General features: G+C 34.0%; 1 pseudogene; it reads left to right on the forward strand.

The window, feature by feature from the left end:
* The first annotated feature begins 468 nt into the window (after positions 1-468).
* Positions 469-2,235, forward strand: LOC148209713 (uncharacterized; annotated as a pseudogene).
* The last annotated feature ends 14,199 nt before the right edge of the window (positions 2,236-16,434 follow it).

The following is a 16,434-nucleotide window of genomic DNA, read 5'->3' on the forward strand; positions in this document are numbered from 1 at the left end:
TTGTGGGAAGATGGAGTTCAGTGTTATGATGCACACAAACAAAACAAGAATCGTTTATTCTAAAAGTTGTCTTGTTGTGGACTATTAACGACTTTCCAGCGTATGGGAACTTATGTGGATGCACTATGAAGGGTTATAAAGCTTGCCCGATATGTGGCACTAACACTTCTTCAATACGGTTGGTTTATGGGGAAAAAAATGTGTACATGGGACATGATTTTTACCAAGATATCATCCATACAAAAAACAAAAAAGGCATTCAATGGTAGGCAAGAGCGTGCAAATGCTGCGCAACCTTTGTCGGGAGATGCTATTTTTAAAATACTTACTGACATGAACTTCCCAAGGGGCAAGAAAGACGACAATAAGTTGAGTTCGTAAACTGCCAATAGGTATTGGAAGAGAAAATCTGCTTTCTTTGAACTCCCATATTGGAATAAGTTGCATGTCATACATTGTTTGGATGTAATGCATATCGAGAAGAATGTGTGTATAAATATCATGGGAACATTATTGGACATTCCAGGAAAAGGTAAAGATGGAATAAATGCTAGGCTTGACCTAATTGAGTTGAATATTCGCATTGAACTTGCACCAGTAACGAGAGGGAAAAGAATTTATATACCTCCTGCCTGTCACACATTATCAAGAGAGGAAAAAAGAACTTTATGTAAGACTTTGTATGATGTCAAAGTTCCTGAAGGGTACTCCTCCAACATTCGAAGTCTTGTCTCTCTAGAAGACTTGAAACTCAGCCAGCTGAAATCTCATGATTGTTATGTTTTGATGCAACAACTACTTCCAATCGCGCAACATTCAGTTCTACCCAAGCATGTGCGATATACCATTATCAGGTTGTGTTTATTCTTCAATCGAATATGTTCTAAAACTGTGAATGTTGAAGAATTGGATAAATTGCAAGATGATATAGTGGTTACATTATGTCTATTGGAGAAGTACTTCTCACCTTCATTTTTGATGTAATGGTGCATCTTACTATTCACCTTATGAGAGAAGTTAAACTTTGCGGGCCTGTCTATTTAAGGTGGATGTATCCATTTGAACGATATATGAAAGTATTGAAAGGATATGTGCATAATAGAAACCGTCCTGAAGGAAGTATTGCACAGTCATATATAGTGGAGGAAGCTGTTGAATTTTGTACTAAGTTTCTTTCTGGACTAGATGCAGTTGGACTTGGCTCGCAAAACAATGTAGAAGAGAGTCTCCGTGATAGGTCTTTATCAGCTGGATCATACGTAAAGCCGAGTGTTGAACATCTAAAGCAAGCTCATATTTATGTACTGAAGAACACTGAAGAAGTGGAACCACATCAAAGGTATTAAGATTTCAATCTCATAAGTATATTGCAGTTGAAGATTTTCATAACACTCAACATTTGTTGCAGACAACACATGAAACACTTGAAAGAGGAAAATCCGAATAGGTCAAATAATATGAAGTGGCTTCAGAATGAACACACCAGAAGCTTCGGCAACTGGATACGTGATAAGGTGAACAATGTCCATAATTCAGATATCTTGTACACTTGATAGGCATGCAGTATAATCAGATGTGTCTTTTTTTTTTTTCGTTTCCATATGTGATGAGCAAAATTATGGATGGTAAATGCATTTCGAAAACCTTGTGCTGGATGGCTCATGGACCGAACCCATAGGTTAGGATGTATGCGGCTCTAGGATAAATGGATGTTCTTATAGCACAAAACAACGTGACAATATTAGAAGTTTCCAAAATAGTGGGGTAAGCTTAGTTGCCACGACAATTCAAGTGTCTAGTGCAAAAAATAAGAATCCAATAGTTGGAAACATGTCATTCTATGGGGTCATTCAAGAGATATGGGAGATTAGCTATAACACATTTAAACTTCCACTATTTAAATGTGATTGGGTTGAAAACCACAACGGTGTTAGAACAGACGAATTTGGATTTACACTAATTGATCTGAATCGTATTGGACACACGTCAGATTTATTCATACCGGCATCAAAAGCTAGACAGGTTTTCTATGTAGAAGATCCAAGTGATGTACAATGGTCAATCGTAGTGATACCCCCACTGAAAGACTTCAGTTACACTTATTCCGAGGATGATCTTGATGATTCTTCGTTGCACTATACTTCAATCTTGAAGGACACACCATTAGCTGAAGTTGATGAAAATGGCCCACTATATACAAGAGAAGATTGTGAAGGCACCTGGGTTGATATTTAATTATGTATTGAGTACGTGTATACAATATTTTAAAATTTTTTATTTGTTGTTGTGTTAATCAAATTCTAACACGTGTGCACTGTTGTCTTTTTTGTTTTCCGTAGGCAATTGGTTAAAGCGTATATACTAGAAGGCCTTGTTTTAAATTATTTTCTTAGCATGCATCGCTTTGTTCACATTAGACTATATTGAGTTCACGTATTCTGTTTTATTTTCCTGTTTGTTAATGTAATATTAGTAATATTACTGAGTTTTTATTTTATTGTCTTATTTAATGTTCAATTACTATTATTGGTTATCTTTACATTGAATTATTTCGGTAGTGCAATTTCCACATAACTAAAGAGAATTTGTACCAGAACGACAGAATGACAAATGTAGGCGAAACCAGCAAGACGAGGAAGAAGCGTGGACCTACGGGGTTGCACGAGATTACACGAATTAGCAGCGAAGGTCACCGACGGGTTATTAAGTAAAACGTGAAAGGGCAACTGATTGGACATAATGCGACGAAATTGAAGACTTTTATTGGAATAAGTGTGCGATACCATATTCCCATAATATACGAAACATGGAAATCGGTTCCATCCGAGACGAAGGAGAAAATCTATGACTTGATACGTGTATCTTTATAATTTTTTAAGTAATTATACTTGGTTTACAAATGAACACTGATGTTAAACGATTTGTATTGGCCATACAGGGTGGATTTGTAGTTGATCATAGAACCAAAAAAAATCTAATTCAAGTGGCTGGGATTGCTTTTAGAAACTTTAAGTACAGGCTCACGAACAAGTTCATTAAGCCATTGATAAACGACAAGGATAAATTAAAAGCTCCTTCAGAAGACTACTCGCATATTTCGCATGAACATTGGGAGGTGTTCGTGAAATCTAGATTGACTGAAGATTTTGAGGTACGGATAAGAATCTGGATACTTTGCACATCATTTATCTATGTTCTATATCAAAAAAAGTAGTACATCGAGACATTAATGCCTTTATGTAGAGACAAAGTGAGACAAATAGAGAAAAGCGTAAAAAGTACGTGTATAACCATTGCATGTCGCGGAAGGGTTATGCAAACCTTGCTGAGGAATTGGTACGTTATATATTTATTATAACAATTTAAGCAATACTTATTAACTAAATTTAACTATGTGTGTAGAAAATTGATGCATCACATGAGATACCATCAGATCGTTGCATCTTATGGAAGAAGGCTCGAACGAATCGCGAGGGGAAGATTGTGCATGGACCGACACAGAAAGTCGTAGAGCGCATAGTAAGTGTTATATTAATCTTTAAGCACGAATAAGAATTGTTTGAACTTATATTTGCTGTTATAATTATAGGATGATCTCATGATAACGCAAGACTTGCAAGAAGAGAATGTGGACAAAGATGGGGATTTGTTATCCATCACACTGGGCAAATAGGATCGGCCCAGACTTGTTAGAGTAGTAGGTCGAGGCATAACAAAAACCCAGTACTTCCATAATCCAACCAAACACTCAGCGCCCCTAGTAGGAGAGAAAAAGGTGGACATCGAAGAGTATGATCGAATGGCAGCTCTTGTGAAAGAACTTCAAGCGAAACTGAAGAAGCATGAAAAAGGTTCCCCAAAATCAAAACATGGCACGCCAGCTAAGAAAACTCCAAAAAAATCTCCTAAACTGAAGCGTATCACACCATCTAAAAATGCTCCAAAGAAATCTCCTCGGTCGAAGCGTACCACACCATCAAAAAACGATCCAAAGAAATCTCCTCAGTCAAAGCATACCACACCATCTAAAAACGCTTCAAAAAAATCTCCGCAATCAAAGCGTGGTACTTTATCGAAGCATGAGCGAGATGAAAACGTTTTAAAAAAGGAGAATATAGATGAGGTAAGTGTTTATGTTTACCAAGTTTTCTTATAAAAAATGTAATGCACGTAGTTATCGATACTTAACTGATGCTACTGTATGTGTTCACTTGAAGATATTGGACAAGGAAGAAACTTTGGAGTTCAAGGTAAGTGTTCACCAGCTTTTAAATTTAAGGAAACAAGAAAAATAACGTCGTCAACTGCTTATAAATATTGTTTTCAATACAGGAAGGAACTCATTGTCGTCTGGCACTTGGGTCCATCGATAATGTTGTCGCTGCGGGCACTATATTTGAATCTGGGAGGAAGGATGGAAACGTGAAATTGTCCTTAGACGTGGTGGTTGATGACGACTCTCGACTTCCAATTCCGACGCATGGAGGAAATGATATTCTCTCACAAGAAATATGTTTACATATATTATGGCCACAAAGTCTAGTCATATCCAATAATGAGAAGGTAACATCTCGTAGTTGATTGTAAGAATTCATTAGTTCATCGTTAACAACCATATTATCTTGAATTGAAGGAAATAAAACATTCGAGGGAGCTATTCAGTTTGGCAAGTGGAAAATCTCCAACACAACCTGCGCTCGTTAGTCTAACATGTTTAACTCGTGAGATAAACTACTTTAGAAGGGCAATTCAAGTGATTATATCGAAGGATGTGTTCAATCATGAACATAAATTGTTTATTATGGTGGAGAATGTACAGAAGTTTTTTCATATGGAACCGACAACTACTCCGTGCATTGATGCCTACACGACGTAAGCTAATTGCTTTCAAGTTGATTTTCTGTTGGTTGTAGAGTACGTTATGTTGATCAATATATTGCTTTATTAAATACTGAACTTTCAACGTCTTTGTGTAGGTTCTTACATAGATCGTTGGGCAATGAAAATGAATCAAGCCCGTACAAGTTTCTAGATGCTGGGGCCACTTCCATAACTAATCTGTTTAAAGAAAACCACATGCAAGTATTGACTAAAAGACTCTCAGAATTGGAGTTGAACCAACTGCTGATGTTTCCATATCATTCCGGGTAAGTTTTCGTATTGGCCATAGATAAATATTTTGTACGTGCGAATAAGTAACTATTAACTTGGATTTGTAGAGATCATTGGACGTTGATAGTGATGTCTCCCGCAAAGAATATGACATTTTTTCTTGACTCGATGAGAAATCGCCTGACAGATGATATTCTTAGTGTCATCACCATATAAGTGTACTGCATGCCTCCTCATGTAGTATTGAATATTTCTTAGCATATATAATGATGAAATATCTTATATGAGTCACTTGGTGAAGGGCTGTAAGAAATATACAGAAAAAACCATTTGCTCTGAAGCGTGTACCGGTAAAGCGTTTTTCGAGTTCAATTATTTGTCCGGATTTATGTGTAACTTATTAATTGCAGTGTATTATTTATATGTTATATTCACAGTGCCCAAAACAACCGAATGCAGTAGAATGTGGATACTATGTCATGCGGTTCATGCATGATATAGTCTTCGCTCGTAACCAACAATCCCAGAATGCGTACGTTTATAGCCTAGTGTGAATGTTTGAATAATAATATATATTCTCACATTGCATTGCTTTGACTTTGATATAAATATGTATAGATGAAAGGGGCACCGTAGTGTTACACACAAGAGCACTTGGATGTGATTAGAAGGGAGTTGGTAGAGTTCATACTCTCGCACATATACTCTTCGTAGTATATGTGCTATCTTGTTCTTTGGCTTCCATGTTTATGTAACTCATTGTCGTTTTGTTGCCCGCCACATGTTGGAGATTGAAAATTTCTGTTCAGTGAAGGGTTCCATCAAATACTTTAGGGCAATACCCTCAGCATGAACCACATATACTGTAACGGTATATTGAGGTATGGTTCTCTGTCACTATTAACGCCTCATGTTATTGACTATATTCTTGAGCTGAAACATATCGTATGATCTTGAGAAGCATGTTGGTCATAGTAGAATTATTCGTTGTGTAATTTACCACCCCATAAAATTAGTTAGACATTATGTTTTCATGTCTTCTGAAGGAATGGAGAATGTACATATATAGTTTCCGTTTGTGTTTGTTAAAGCTACGTTGTTTAGATTGGTGTGTTCATATATTGTTTCTGGTTGTCTTTCTCTCCCATTCTGGCTACTTATGTGGTCTCTTTTGTGAATATCGTGCATTGATTTTATGATTGACTTGCTTATGTAAGATTGTGCAAGTAGTCAATTATGACTTAGTGTTTATATGTGTCATGCATATAGTATAATGTATCGTTGGATAATTGTGTGGTTTAAAGTTTAGTTGGATAATTGTGTGGCTATCCTGCAGCAAAGATAGCCAATTAAGACTTATTGTTCATATTTGTGTCATGCATATAGTTGAAGGTCTAGTTGGATAATTTTATGGCTATCCTGCAGCAAAGATAGCCAATTTTCATTTCCGTTTGTGTTTGTTAAAGCTATGTTGTTTAGATTGGGGTGTTCATATCTTGTTTCTGGTTGTCTTTCTCTCCCGTTCTAGCTACTTATGTGGTCTCTTTTGTGAATATCGTGCATTGATTTTAGGCTTGACTTGCTTATGTAAGATTGTATAAGTAGCCAATTAAGACTTAGTGTTTATATATGTCATGCATATAGTATAATGTCTCGTTGGATAATTGTGTAGTTGAAAGTTTAGTTGGATAATTGTGTGACTATCCTACAGCAAAGATAGCCAAATTACAATTTAGATAAGTAGATTGTTTTTGTTTGTTAGTGTTCAACATCTGTGTTGTTCCTAAATCAGTTTTGTTTGGGTACAGTCTTTAGTATTTTAAGGATTTCAAAAACCGTTTGATATTGCCTTTTTGCGTTTTGTTTTTATGAAAGAAGGGTTTTGTATGAGTGATTTGAAGGAAAGAAAAATATCTTAGGTGCGTATTGTGATTGTTAGCTCTCTGGCACTGCATAAAGGCTATGAAAGTGTGTTAATTCCGAAGGACTGAAATATAATTTTCTTTTCTACTATGCTAACCTTTACAATGAGTAGAAAGAGGAAGTAAACTCAGTGTAAGAAATTTGAAAGTTTAGGTTCTCCACTTTTGTGTATGTTCGCCGAAGTTAGATTCGTGTTTTCTTAATTGTTTGTTTTGAATATGTTGTTCAGCATGTTGGAGAGAGGGTTGAAGGAAGCAGGGCCGAGCATTTCTGTAATATATTGCTACATTTTGTAGTTTGACCTTTCACGTTTACACGGTATGAACTCTAACAACATATAATAGTAATATGTTAGCTACATTTGTTGTAGTTTGACCTTTTGCATATACTATTGTGAAATATTTGAGGTTTTTGTCCATTTCTTAGGTCTTCCAAGAAGAGTCTGGAGAACCACGACGGGTAGCTACTTGGAATATCTAAAAGATGATTGTTGGGCCATTTTTGTTGGGTTAGTAGTTACTTGGTATAGTTTATTTATGTACGGGGTTGATGGACATGAAAACCTTCGTTCATGTATATATAATTTACTATATGTATACACTTTATATTTGTAGGTGGGTTGGTGTACTAATGGATATATATGTTCTTGTATGTAAAATACGTACAATTGACAGGCACAAGTACAACTATGGAAAAGCGATTTTTAGAAACATTTCAAAACAAGTTTATATGAAAAGTTACATTTATAAATATCAACAAAATAGGTTTCGTAACAAAAAAAAAATTAAAACTGTTTCTTGACGATTAAATGTTGATATTATCAAGTACATCATGATAGTTCTAAATTGTCGTTGTAAACCTTTACGTGATATTTATCGAATGTCATTATTTAATGTTGCATGACATTTTTAAGTTGTCATTATATAACTTTTCGTGATTGTTAAAACTGGCAATATTGACTATTAAAACTATCACTACAAAAGTTTTCATGACAGTTATAAATAATCGTTAAAAAAAATTCATGTCACTCTTTAACTGTCGTTAAAAACTAGTTCATGACAATTTATAAACTGTCATCTTTAGGTATTTATTGACAGAATGACAAAAATATTTTATTGTTTTAGTGACAGTTATAAATTGTAATTAAATGACTTTCCGTGATATTTATTAATTGTGATGGAAAATCTATTAATGACAAAGTATAACTGTAGTTGAAAATGCATTGATGACAAATTTTCATCTTCTCCTCTTTCTTGATGCCTTAATAGATGACAATAACATAATTGTTATGAATGATGTTAATGACAGAATTTAACTGTTATTGAAGACCGACTTTCTACTAGTGGGAACAACATATACATTATCTAATAAAATATATGATTTCTTGTCTAAAAACAACTTAAACTCTTCTACTGCCACAGTTGAGACAACTTCTCCCGTTCCGACCTTGAGAGTCATCTCTCAGACTTCATGCTACCACTAGGAACTAATTCCCTGAAATGAAAAACAAACATGGTTAGTGGCTCCTGAATCAAGTATCCAGGCGAAATAATCATTTTCCACTAAACAAGTTTCCAAAACAAGTAAATTATATTTACCTTCGTTGGCTTTCTACTTCTCGGCCAGGTATTTCGGGCAATTGCACTTCCTTGTCCCCGTTGCAATGGAAACATTTTTCTTTGTCTACAATCTTGGGCCCTTTATCAGCAGCCTTCTTCTTTTTAAAAGTCTTACTTCTAGAAGAAGAGAGCGCAAACTTGGTTCCAGAGGTCGAACCTCGGTGAAACCTTTTGGAGGTGGCAACGTTTGCCTCCCCTTCCTGTCTCTTATTTTTCATAAGTGACTGGTAGGTCTGTAGTTCGTTTAAGAGCGTGGTAAGAGTGTACTCCAGCTTATTCATAACCGCGTTGTTGCGGAATTTCAGGAAACTCTTCGGAAGAGATTCTAGAATGAAGCTGACCTGACTCTGCTCATCTATGACGGCCCCGTTCATCTCTACCACATTGAAGTTGACCATCAGGTTGAGAACGTGTTCTCGCACTGACGAGCCCTCATTCATGCGGGAGTTGTAGATGAACTTAAGGGCTTTATGTCGAGCCTATGAGAATGGTTGTCCAAACATGCTCTACAACGAGCCTATGATCTCCTTGGCAGTGACCATGTCCTCGTGCTTCTTAGCAAGCACATTAGATATTCTTGCCAAGATGTAGATCTTAGCGTTGTCGTTGGCCTTGATCCACTGGTCATAGGCGTTACGCACCGCCATAGTAGCGTTAGGCGCAGGAGCTTGAGGACAATCCTCTTGTAAGACGAACCTAAGATCATCTATCACGAGTATAGTGTTTAGGTTCGATTTCTATTGTTTGTAGTTTTCGCCGTTAAGTTTTTCAGCGGCTAACAGAGCAATAATAGAAGTCGACATGCTGAAAATAAAAACAAACTTATATCAGTTTCATGCATTATCCTTTAAACTCAATCAAATTTTAGCAAAAGTAATCAAACACCTAACAAAATTGTTTTGCAACGACACTTTAGTGATTTAGAACAACAGCTACCGTAAGGCAGACAACTACTCCTTCACTGAAGTGAGACATTCTCAACTAAATCTTACCCAGTAAGTGTGACTAACCATTTTCAGACCTCGAAGGTCCGCTCCAATAATCCGGTCGTAGGGAAAGAAAATATTGGAGCAAAACCCAAGAAACACTTATTCATTTCTAGAGTTTGTCTTTGTTTCGATTCCATATAATGGACCCTCAGTAGGGATGATCGCTTCAGGATGACACACAAGTCATGTATAAAATCTCACTGCAAACTAATGACGGAGACCGTGGATATGTTGTCACACGTCATTTTCCCACTTACTATGAATACTATCTTCATTCACCTCGATATTGAACCATGCAAACATCTTCCATAGGGAGGCCGCGCCCAGGGCGACACGAGGTCGAGCATGAGTGTGAACTTTAAGGAGAGACATGAGAGAAAAAAAATATGTTACATATACCTTGTATATCAAAAATATACATAGTATATTACACATTCTCTTTTGCTCCCACTTAGTATTCTATGACTAGGGTTTATTACTTAGGTAAATTCTTGCTAAGTGATATTAACTAAGTGAATTTTTAGTCGGCCCAATACAACTATTTATATTGGTAGTTGTACACTAATGTTTTAGTTTATTAAACGTATTAATAAACTAATGACATTATTGCATGCATATAAAATATTGAATAATTCAGCCCCCAGGTCGGTTCTCAGGTAAAGGTGTTCCCTTAAGGTCACCTTAAATATCTCAACCTAGACAAAACCTTCCTTAAATAGGGATCCTTTACAGGGAATGTTTTATATTTAGCCTTTTATTATTTCATTTTAAACATAGTTAAAAAAAATAAAAGACTACCCTTAATCATATTAGAAGATATATAATGTCTAATTAATTTTAAATCCCTTTAAAATTAATTAACTTAGACCTTATATTTATATGCAACTCTTTATTATAGATTTTAATTTCTATCTATCAAAATTTATAACTCTTATAAAATGTAAGAAATTAAACCTATAGTCATGCATTTACGACATATATTAATATAACAATTATATTAACTAAAGAAATATCATGATAAAAAAAATAAAGAAATGTCATGCTCGATGCAACTTTATTTTCATCTAATTAATACAACACTTATATTAATCAACTATGAAAATAAATCATGCTAACATACATTATAACTATTATACACATATGATACATGAACGTGCTTAACCTATGGTATGATTTTAAAACTATATGGCATACTTTATGGAACATATCATTCGAAATAAAATACATTCATAATGCATTAAAATAAGTAGCTAAGTTGACCGATTTTTGGCATCCTATGATACAATTAAATTAATATAAACTAATTTATATTAATACAGGAAAAAAACGTCTGTGGAGCCTCAAACACACAAACGGCCACACCGGGGACAATGAGAGGGTGGGGCCCCTTGTTCAAGTCCCAGAGTCAGCACTAAAGGGAACATTCATCTACTCCCCTAAATTTGGGAACGAGTGAGTTCCATCTTGTGAAGTTATGTTTCAAGCTCCCCACTCGGTCTCGTCCCTAAAATGGTAGGAATATTGAGTTGGTGACTCCAGCCACTCTCACCCATACAAATCAAAGGATGAGCCCTAACAGGCAGGAGTTAGGAATGTTCATTTTCCCCACGGGGCCCCACCCCCAGCGGGACCCGCCTAAATGGGACAGGAAATCCCTGTTTAAATTCCCTATGTGGCAGGGATAGGGAAAGTTTTTCCCCGTCACCTAAATGGGGACAGGGACGGAGAATGCATTCTCCTTCCCCGTTCCATGCTCCGCCTCGCATTTTATATATATATATACTAAAAAATCTTATTATTCTTTCTATACTTACGTATACTAATAAAACTATATTATTCTCTACGCACCAAATATATATAGGAGGATTAGACCATGTAAGTAAAGTTTTTATCATTGAAAATTAATTAATTAATTAGAAATTTTCTTAAGAAAAATTGTTTAATTGAAAATAATTTCAAAGTAAAAGAATAAATGGGGAAAAAATCCCCACCCCGAACCCTACGAAATTTCGTGGGGAATTTCGCGGGGATGGGGAATTAAATGGAAGGCGGGGAAGCCTTCCCCGTCTCGCCCCACCCCATGAACATCCCTGCATCAGTCCATAACTCACTCAGGATTAAAATCGAGTTACCTGGTCATCCTATTAAAATATTAATTTATTAGCTAACAGTGTTACAGCTAAAGATTAATTATTTCGCAGTTCAGTTTTATACAAACTCATTGTATAGGAGACCCCCACTCGCATGTGTCCATAGGAACGACCTGGATCAAGTCATTTGTAACTATTACAAAGTGAGCCGTATCCAAAGTATTACCAGGATAATGAACCCAACCTTACCCATATACTATAGACCATTTAGTTTATTACTGGAACATTAGCCACCTATATATCAAATATATACTATATATATATATATACATTGTATATCAAATATATATGTTATATATTAAATATATACTGTATCTGTTATATACTTATACAGTTACATGACATACCTTGGATGTTAGTTTATTGGATTTGAGTTAGTGCAATTCTAAAATAAATTATAATAACTTTATTGAATAAATATTTATTTGAAATTTACAAACCACGAGTTTAGGCATAAACGTCAACAAGTTATGAATAGTAAAAAAGTTTGGGGTAAAAAAAAAGTTGTCACAAATTGTGGGGTGCGCTTTTGGCGGGAAAAATGCTACTTTCCGGATTTTTTAAACTTTATGACAATTAAAAATTGTCACGAAATTGTAATTTTTTTTATTCAATGACAGTAGAAAAAAATTGTCACGAAATGGTGGAGGCACGATTTTGCGAGAAAAAACGATAAATTTCAGATTTTTTATGATTTTGTGAATGTTAAAAACTGTCACGAAAACTTTTTTTTATTAAATGACAGTTAACTCTTTTTTTTTTTATTTCATTACAATTAAAAAATACAATATATAGTCTTGCCCTTGTTTTTCAAAAATTAAGTACATTTTTTAACGATCACAACTTTGTTTTAACCATTTTGGATTATACGTAAAAAAAAAAAGTCACAGATAGTTTCAGACATGTTTTTTTTTCTTCAATAATTCAATACTTTCTCTTACCCTCTGTTTGGTATCAAGAATGTTTTAAGAAATGATTTTAAATTCCGTGATTTAAAGTCGGAGAAATGATTGAAAATTCTTTATTTTGTTTAGAACGAGAATAATTTGAAATGAACATAATTAAATTTAGTTGTTTGGATGTCAGCTGGAAATAAAAAGAAAATAAAAACTTTATTAATTTAAGCTTTTAATCTAAATTTATTATTTAACAATTAAAATAGGACAATATTATAAGTAATTTATTTTGAAATTCAATGAAATTAATCGATGAGTTAATTTTTTATTTTCTATAGTTCAATACTTTCTCTTACTCTTTATTTGACATCGAGAACATTCAAGAAATGATTTAAAATGATTTATGTGGTTTGAAATAAGAATAATTTGAAATGAATATAATTAAATTTATCTTTTGGATGTTCGTTAGAAAGAAAAAGAAAATAAAACATTTACTTATTTAGACTTTTAGACTAAATTTATTAATTAGAAATTTAAAAATTATATAAATTTTGGATTGTCGGACAATCCTGACTAAGATGCGTTTTGGCTTTTTACAAGATTCATGCGATTTGTGCGCAACTTCAAATCTCGAACCACAATTATGCAATTTCAACTGGGATTGCATAATCTTGAGCTGAGATTTGAAGGGACGTTAATCCCGCAACGGAAACGACGATCTTGTGTTCTTGAATTTTAAGAATAGAAAAACTAGACATTAAAATGAAAATACATGGAAAAGAAAGAACTTATATTTTAAGATCGTCTTCAAATAACTCCCGTAAATCCGTTCACTACCACCGATCGCTATCCTCTGGGAACGAAGAACTTGCCTGTGGGAGCACTTGTTTTTAAAACAAAAGGGAATTGAGAGAATTTTTGTAGAGAAAATATTTTCCTATTTTTGTTAAGCAAGAGCCAGCTAACTACAGAACAATTCTACCGTTTTAACAAGAAAATGATGCAGGGAGTTACCAAAATGTAGGGGAGTTTTATTTTACTTATTTAATTAATAACATAATTAATTAATTATAATGAAATTAAATTAATTAACATTTAACTAATTTAATTAACTATTAATATAATTAATTATTAATCTAATTAATAATTAATAATTTAATTAATTAATAATCATTAATCTAATTAATAATTAATTAATTAATTTGATTAATAATTATTAATCTAATTAATTATTAATTAATCAAATTCAAATATTAATTAAATAAATATATAAATGGTTAACAATTAATTATTTATCTTCAAAATATATAAATATTTAAATATTTAAATATCACATATTTAATTAAAACTATATATTTGAATCATATTTAAAAATTCTCTCTTGTATAATCTATAGTTTTAATATGCAATTCATATTAATTATTTGAATCGTGTTGAAACATTTCTCTCATAATATATATTTATATATGATGTATCAATATATATTATATATGTTCCTTATATAATTTGAACATTTAAAATTACTTTGTAGTCCTTGATCCACGTTTTACCCGTTGTGAGCTAGCAAGGGAATCTAATGAAGGTACAGATGAGAAGCTCCAATGATACGAGATTAATTGGTCAAACTCATTAACTTAGTTAATCAATATTCGTTATCTACGAGTCACTCCACTAAAGACCTGCCGCTACACTCTTCTCACTGCATAATATTTTCGTGTCCACGGATATATGACTATTAATGGCAAATCAATCCTTCACGAGTGCTCGTAACTCAAGCTGGGTCAAATTACCGTTTTACTCTTGAGTTACATCTTATTCCTTAAATACCACGCTACTTTAATGAACAACCCGATTATGGTCCTACCAATAACCGGACGTCTCTCTCAGGCCAGTGAGAGGGTGAGGCCCTTTGTTCAAGTTCCAGAGTCAGCATTTAAGAGAACACTCATCTACTACCCGAAAGTCGGAGAGGAGTGAATTTCGTCTTGTGAAGTTATGTTCCCAGCTCTCCAGTATTCAGTCTCGTCCCCAAAATGGTTGGAATGTTGAGTCGACAACTCGGGCCACTCTCACTCATACAGATCAAAGGACGAGCCCTTATAGGCAGGAGTTCATAACTCACTCAGGATTGAGAATGAGTTTCCTGGTCATCCTATGAAATAGCAATCTGTTAGTTAACAGCCTTACATCTAAAGATTGGCTATTTCGCGGTCCGGTTTTATACAAACTCATTGTATAGAATACCTCCACTTGCATATCTCCACACAAAGGATCTAGATTGGATTGTCTATAACATTTACAAAGCGGACAGTATCCATAGTGTTGCCAGGATAAGGTACCGAGCCTTATCCATATATTATAGACCCTTTAGGTTATTCTCAGGACATTATCCACTTGTATATTGAGGGTATATCAAATATATACCAAGTATATATATGTCACAGTTACATGATAATAACCTTAGATGTTTAGTTTATTGGATTTGGACAATGCAATGCATAAGTTCAACAACAAATTGATTGAATATGAAGCCAAAACTTTATTGAATATAAATTTGTTTTTACATAATTACAAACTACGAGTTTAGGATAACACATCCAATATGATTATGGTGAGGACTATAAAATTTAAATTGAGATGACATAAATCTTGGACTTTTATTCAATTTAAACTAAAATTGCCTAAGTCTTAGGCTTTTATGCAATTTCATGCATAAAAACTAGTAGTTTCTTTCATTGTGATTAGAATTTCAACCGGTCAATAACCCAAACCCAATTTTTCAGTTGAATTTGAGCCCGAATCCTGGCAAAACTTTAGCCCTTTTTTTTTTTAATTAAATCCCATAGGAATAGTGTAAAGAGAGAAATAGCCGAAATTTGTGACGAGATTTTTGGTAAGGAAATAACAAGTTGAAGAGTGAATAAAGTCTCAACAAGTTGAGGGGATATATATATATATATCCATATTTGTATCATAAGGATAGGATATTTTAGTCTTTAGCAAGGGCCAAGAGCTATGCAGAGTAATGAAAGTATGTTAGGGTAAAAAATGTCAATTACCAAAAATCACTCTAATCTTCATCTTTCTCCATACCTTGTGTTTCACATAATGCCCTTTGTTTTTTCTATCGCATGTAACCCTCCAGCTTTCTTTGGAAAGACATCCCCTGACGAGAACCTACACGACAACATCGGTTTATTCCGACACTATAAAAGCTCTAACGAGCACGTCTCCAGAGTCCCTTCGCACTAGGAAATTGACACAAATAACTTTAAAAAGTTTTCACTTTGCTCGAAGGATCCGACCTTTCAAAATTTATTTATTTTTAACATAAATCAATATTTTGTTCAATTAAAAGAACTATAAAATTACAATGACATACCTTCTCTCTTCTCTTCCCTCTTCCCTCTTCCATTCTCAAATTTCTCTTCTATTCTCTTCCCCCTCCATTTTTTTCATATAATATTATTCCTCATTTCCATTTTGTAAAAGTAATTGCAGCATGATCTTTGATTCACCATTATGTTCCTTCTCATTTTCTTTATTCATCTTTACTCTTGTTTTTCGATTCTCTTTATCTTCTCCTATTTTTCGATTTCGATTTTTGTCACTTCCAATTTGAATGGGGATTGGGATACAACTCTAATTTCAAATAATTATTTTTTTATTCTTTTATTTGGGTCTGTTGAAATTAGAATGAGCAGAAACCCAGGACTCAAATTTATATTTCATAAATCTTGCCCAG

This window comes from Momordica charantia, assembly GCF_013281855.1.
Source record: "Momordica charantia cultivar OHB3-1 chromosome 8 unlocalized genomic scaffold, Mcharantia_2.0 BLBB01000008.1, whole genome shotgun sequence".
NCBI classification, from domain to species: Eukaryota; Viridiplantae; Streptophyta; class Magnoliopsida; order Cucurbitales; family Cucurbitaceae; genus Momordica; species Momordica charantia.